Source organism: Belonocnema kinseyi, chromosome 1 (genome assembly GCF_010883055.1).
Source record: "Belonocnema kinseyi isolate 2016_QV_RU_SX_M_011 chromosome 1, B_treatae_v1, whole genome shotgun sequence".
Lineage (NCBI taxonomy): Eukaryota > Metazoa > Arthropoda > Insecta > Hymenoptera > Cynipidae > Belonocnema > Belonocnema kinseyi.
Window position 1 is genome coordinate 136,421,698 of NC_046657.1, and position 6,811 is coordinate 136,428,508.

At 30.7% G+C, this 6,811-nt stretch overlaps 1 long non-coding RNA gene across 1 annotated transcript; it reads right to left on the minus strand.

The window, feature by feature from the left end:
* Nucleotides 1-386: 386 nt before the first annotated feature.
* LOC117175456 lies at nt 387-3,406 on the minus strand. The gene is made up of 5 exons (XR_004467464.1): nt 3,327-3,406; nt 2,772-2,886; nt 984-1,090; nt 775-885; nt 387-657 (listed from the first exon to the last, which is right to left on the minus strand). It is a non-coding gene; the product is annotated as an uncharacterized LOC117175456 (long non-coding RNA).
* Nucleotides 3,407-6,811: the final 3,405 nt, after the last annotated feature.

Below are 6,811 nucleotides of genomic sequence, written 5' to 3' on the forward strand. Positions count from 1 at the left end.
ATTGGTTAGTCAAAATCTATCAATTGGTTAGTCAAAATTCACTGATTGCTTAGTCAACAATAAGACGCTTTCTGAGAGACGCGCATGCCCGTAACGCAAGCGCCCATTGGTTGCTTGTTTCTCGCCTTGTTTTAAATAAATCTATTTAAAGTTTTAAAATAATTAAATCAAAAATTTAAAATGAAATATATTTATTTCTAAAGCAACACTTTAAGTCATTTCATAAATTGCACAATGATATTTACACGTAATTACTAAATTAATTATTACCTAAGTAATTATGATTAACAATTACAATAATATTATTAATAATTATTAATTAAAATTATTATTATTTTATTTTATTAATTTTTATTAAATTATATGAAACATATCGTAGCGTACAAAAGAAATATTATTTAGAGAACAAAAAAATAAACTAAAGACTGCCCGAAAGTTCAGTGGAAGCTGATTTAAAGTTTCTTAAGGCTGTTTCTGAGGACCTCACTGAGTTCTTTGCCGATTTTGAGGTTTTATAAAGATAAACTTCCATAAAATTAGAAAAAAACGTTAGAGAAGGTCCTTGGTGTCACCTTTGATAAGGATTATGTACGGCTGGACGTTCGTCGAAGCATCTTTGCGAACATCCACCACATAATCGTCTATATTGGTTCCGAGCTGAAACGGTAATTCAAAGTTGAGAGGTTTTTATTTTGTCTATGAAATTTAAAGGAATGCATTTGAAAAAACAATTGTAAATTAAAAAACAAAAGGAAAAATAATTTATTTTCTCACCGCCAAAATCCGCAAAAGACAATTATTGTCGTGGATTTTCGATTTTTCCGCCGATGTTGACAATGACCTGTAACACTCCTTTCGAACTCCCGCACCACCATTTCCTTTTCCCTGAAAAATGTGTAAATTTCAAACATATATTTATATCTGTAATTAATAGAAAATTCAATATATATGCATATATACATGTAAATAAATTTCCTAAGAACCTTTTTTCCATTCTACCCTTCTCTGATGTCGTCAGCTGACCTTTTACCCGTTGAGAAATTAGTATTGGGTAAAATCGCGGGCAGTAAAGCTAAAGCTCTCAAATTATCTGTAATTGTAAATGCATAAATGCATTATTATTTTTAAAAAAAAACTATTTTAACATTTTTCTTAACTAGTAATAATATTTCAATGTTTCCAACTTTTTGTTACAGATTCAAGTTCTTGCAATTCGTAAATAAATTTTTTGCGATTCATACTCGTAAACTGTTGTGATACAGTTAAAAAAGTTTCAAAATGAGCCCAAGAACATTGAAAAATGTGGACTATTTTGGAAGTAATTGAAAATTTAAGAAAACATTGAAATTTATACTATTTTTGCAATATCTACTTAAAAACTAGACAAATTGGCTTCACCCTGGGCTTAATTTAAACAGAATTTCGAAAACAATCAACCTTTTAAAGAGACATTTTTTTAGCTCCAGTATCATTAAAATTAAGAGAATTTATTCAGTCATAAAAAAGAGAGGTGGTCGAAAACTTTTTCACGTTACTGTACATTATCAGAATGATTCAGTTCCCTCGGGTGTTTGTTCATAAGGATTTAAATTTTCAAAAAAATGATTCGGAGATGCCATAAAATAGTATAACGGACATCCCCGCACTCTTTTATTTGCGAGATAATAACAAAAAACTGTATTTTAGTAAAAAAAATGTTATGCATGTGCACTATTTTAAAGTTAGGCTTAGTTTTCAGCTTTCTGTTGTTTAATTTTTCAGCATTTGTAAATTATTTATAAAATAAACTTTTTCAATTGCCTAAAAAGAAGGTTAGTTCCGGGGCATTGGTTATAATGTTTTTTTGCTTGTCCTCAGTTTTTGGCAAAAAATATTGTGTGGTTTGAAAGTCAATCTGGGGAAAATTGTAACACATAACCTCAAAATACACACACACATTAACCAAATTTAGCAAACCTAATTTTTTTTTATTATCCCACAAAACAAGAGTTCGGGGACGTCCGTCAGCATATTCGCTATCATTCCCTAAAATGTTAAGACAAAAGCTCCGTCTAGAAATCCCCCAACGGAAACAGAAAAAGTGGAAATCCTATTCCTCGCAATTGACTTAGTAAAATGTAACGAAAGCATGTAACCTATTTTTCATTATTTAATCTTTTTATAACTTATAAATTCAAAAAACAATCAAATTTATTTATATTTTAATAATTCAGTTAAACGTCTTGAAAAATGCATACAAGAAATCTAGTCAAATGTGTGAATTAAAATAATTTTAACTGTAGAGAGGCGGACTTGAACTGATTAAAATTAAATTTTCAAAATTTATATTACACATGAAGGAATTCAAACAATTTATTAGACATATTTTGTGGACTTATTAGAAGGAATTAAATAATCTCAAAACATGAACACTTTTGGGGAATAGAATATATCTCTGTGAGGTTACCTGTCGATACAATTACAAGAAATTAAGTATATTGAAAACACGTTCTCTTTTGGGGAATAGGAACCTTTCCGGCGGCCGGTATGAAAATAGAAATAAACTAGTTTCTGAGATATCCTAGTCTCATAATGACATTTTAGACAGATGGAAAAATCGCGTATTCAAAATAATAGAATTAGCTTCACTTTTACGCTGAAATCTGAAAATATTAATTTTTTTCTATTTAACGCTTACTACCGGGTATACTATTCTATTCAATTTGAACTATTCCACTTTATATATAGCAAACAATTTTCGTGAAAATTACAAATCATTTTATTGTTCTTACCTTTCAAAATTGCAACAACTTCCGGATCAATGACCTTGTGCAACTCGACAGACAACTCATCAATTGTCAAATCGTTAAAATTCTTCATATTTTCTAACCTCAAATTTCTGAAAATCTGAAAACAATGAAAAAATGTCGAATCTGTATTGAAAATTTCAGACTATTATCATTTGATATAATTTGTTTAAGGGCCAAGATCGATTAAAAATGAGAGGGATTACTAAAAAGATTCCATAAGATAAAGTAAAATCAGAATGATTTTACTCTAGAAGAATGCTGGAAAAATGGTATCGTTTGCAAATTAGCAAACGGCAAATTTGCTTTACATTTATACCTACTGTACATTAAGGGTAGGCAATATTTGTTGTTTGTAAAAGAAATATATTATATTACATGAAGAAGCAATATATAAAAAAAAGGTGCAAAATCTATAAAATTATGCAAATTTCTGCCAGCACAATCGCGAAACACAGATTGTACACAAGGGTTACATGCCTGTAACGCTTACGTTGCAGTTATAGTGCTTGACGCTAGTATTGAAAAAAATGTACTTACAAAAGTATTCTTTTAAGAATTTTCCTTCCGCTACTTCCACAAAATACACTGACTGCAAAATTGACGCTTCACTGTGCTTGACCCCTTCCTTCCCATCAATCACCATGGTTACGGAGTATGGGTATTTGCGCATCAACGACTTGCAATAGATAGTGGTTATGTTTAGAAATTGACTACTGAATTGGTAGTTCTCATAAATGACTAACGAAAATTAGTTATTTTTTGACTAATTCAATTGGTAAGGTACTTAGAGTGGCCCGTTGACCAATTCATTAGTCAAAACCTTGAAAGTAACTAATTTTTCAGTCAAAATTGATTGTACTAATTGAATTAGTTAAATGTAAACTAATTCAGATTTAGTGAGCAATTATTGAAAAATATGTGGAAAAATCTAATCGCAAAATTGTTAATATTCTTATTATGAAAAAAAAAAATAAGACATTGACATTTTATGGAAAATATCAATAAAAGCTTTCTATCGAAACTTACTCATCATTGACTCTTTTAGAACAGCGTAACTTAAAAGTAGCACCAAAAAAGTGAGTAAACGCCATTTTGATCAAAAATGGGTTTATTGCATAAAAATGCATAACAAATTAATTTCCTATGGTGGTAAAAAGATTGTATTGAAATATAATTGTATTATCATTTACAGTTTTCATATCATTTTAGTTTAGCGATATTTATGAAATTACTATCATTGAATCACAAAAGAAATAATATAAAATTTCTTATTTTTAAGCATTTTTAGCAAAAATGTCTATCATGCTGTTATATCACCGATATCACGACCTTCAACTTTTATTTTATCAGGAAAAAATAATTTGTTTGTTATTATCATTCAGCATATCCGTATTTTGGGAATAAGTTTTTATTTTTGTAAAAAATTAAAAATTCCATTTCTAATCGCTATGCAAAGCTAATTTTAAAAACCCATTAATTTTTTATCTCCAAATTCTCTGTCGTTTTTTTCAGAATTAGCTATGTATTTTACATTAAACTTCATTTACTCCTATGCACACGGTTCATATCTCTAGAGTAATTTAGTCCATTTGTTTTCACTGAAACATTGCATTTTTATCGCAATCTGCAGTAGAGCCTGCTCCAGTTTTAGGTTAGTGTCATTTTGAAATTGTCAACTTCAACATGCACTTCATCAGACGTCGATAAATTTTTGTAATAAAACTGTTTTGACTTAAATTAAGCAATACTTTATTTTGGAAGTGGATACTTTGCTTCATCCTTTAACGGTGATTTCGATTTACAGGCTCCTTTTTCCCTGTTGCTAAACATTCCAAATTTGTTGGTTCTCCCGTTCTGTACTGCCACCTTCCGCTTTTGTGATTTAGACAGTTTTTCAAATTGAAAAAAATTGAGTTTGTTTAAGAGACATGTCGAAATTTTAAAAGTTTTGAAGCTTAAAAGTCTAAAATAAAATATGTTTCATGTTCTTAACATTCAAAATCAATGAAAGTATTCATTTTTTTTCTAATCTAGAAACAGTGCAAAAATATAATAATATGATACATTGAAAATAATACAGTTATAAAAGAAATGCCGAAAATAGATTTCGTTCATTTGAAATCCAGACTTTGAATTATAAGAAAAGGTTCTTGGTACTCAGGTAGTTGAAATTCTTCACCATTCCCCTTCTACTGTTGTTTCGTAGGAAGCCACATCTGGCCAAATTAAAATGTTTAGTTTACGTGGCGATATCGAGCTGTGGAGAGTAGGGGGGGGGGGGGGGGTTATTACGGGTTATTTTGTAAAGTGCGAAATAACCCTCCCTCTCCACCAGTACCTACATATAGGTTTCTGCGGAGCCCTATAAAGGATCGTCCCATCACTCTTATGTGTCCTTTGTATATTGCAAATACTTTAAAGATTTGATACAGTAATAAGTATATTACTCTGTATCTAAAATTTTGTATCAGCGTACTTGTTTTGAGAAGTGGTAATTTACTCAACTATTTTTTGCGTTAATAAACTTAATACAGGTGTAGGATCGCGATAAACCTAATGTTATTTTGTGGCTGAAATAGCGTTATATCAAAGATCATAGAAAGTTGTGCTGAAAACAATCCATTAAAGTGCTATTTAATAATAATCAAATTGCGAAATCTAAGGAAGGGCAATCGAAAAAAGTAGTTAAAAAAGGTAAGTACTTACTATAAAGTTTATTACAAACATTATTTATTTTTAATCCATATTTAAACTAATTCAATAAGAATGATTTTAATTAATCTTTTGAAAAGTTTGGAAGATAACTGTTAATATAATCGCAAAGAATAAGTTAAAAATAGTGTAATATTATAATTAATAATAAATTTAAAAAGCTGGCTCAATGATACTAAAGACATTTACATTTTCTTATATAGAAGTTGAGTTTTACATTTTTAATGTTAACTTTATTTTTGTACTTCTTTGCAAAAATACTTTTATTTTATTACATGGACCTATGAAGAAAAACATAAGAGTAAATTTAATGCAATTGACATGAGATTCCTGCGCATGATATGCAGGAAAACTCTGATGGACTCTGATGGACTCTGATGTAATCGGTAAAGACGGTTCATGCATGTTGAGAGAATGCCAAATGAACGACTAACGAAACAAGTGTATCAAGGTAAAGTAAATGGCAGCGTGCCCAGAGGCAGACCGCGGAAAGAATGGTTAGAATGTGTGAATGAGACCCTAGTTAGAAGAGGCATAAGAAGCCACAGAAACACGAGAACGTGCATGAAAAAATGCATGGACATAAAAGAAGCTAAAGAAATATGCCAGGACAGAAAATATGTCGACAAATAGTTAATAAGAAGAGTGTCAGTAGAGTGAATGATGCCTGAAACAAAAGACCTTGGCTACTAATCGACCCAAGTGGGGAACCTTACATAACGACTTCGTAAGGTACTTCGCTTGGGGTGGTTGCTAGAGAGATTGATCAGCAACCTGGATCGGAGCAGTGTTGCGGAACGAACGTGTTATTTAAATAAATATCACGAGAATTCTTGATCAATCTAAAAATTTTATATCCCTTCCTCGCATTACTCCCTTCCCCACCGAGTAAGTCACGCCTACCCCGAAAGGAAAATGGCTTAATGGTGTAATAAAAAATAAAAAAATAGCGTAAAAAATTTGAAAATTTTTCAATAAATGCTAAACAAGCTATGAAATCTATCTATCCTTTTTAATAAAAAAATAGTCATTATGTATATTAAGGTACTTTCAAGTTATATTTTTATTATCATTATTATTACACCATTAAGCCATTTCCCTTTCGGGGTAGGCGTGACTCACTCGTTAGGGAAAAGGAGTATTGTGTGGAAGGGATAGAGATTTTTCAGATTGATCCAGAATTCTCGTGTTATTTAAGTATATAACAAGTTCGTTCCGCAACACTGCTCCGACCCAGGTTGCTGATCAATCTCTCTAGCAATCACCCCAAGCGAAGAACCTCCCGAAGTCGTTATGTAAGGTTCCCCACT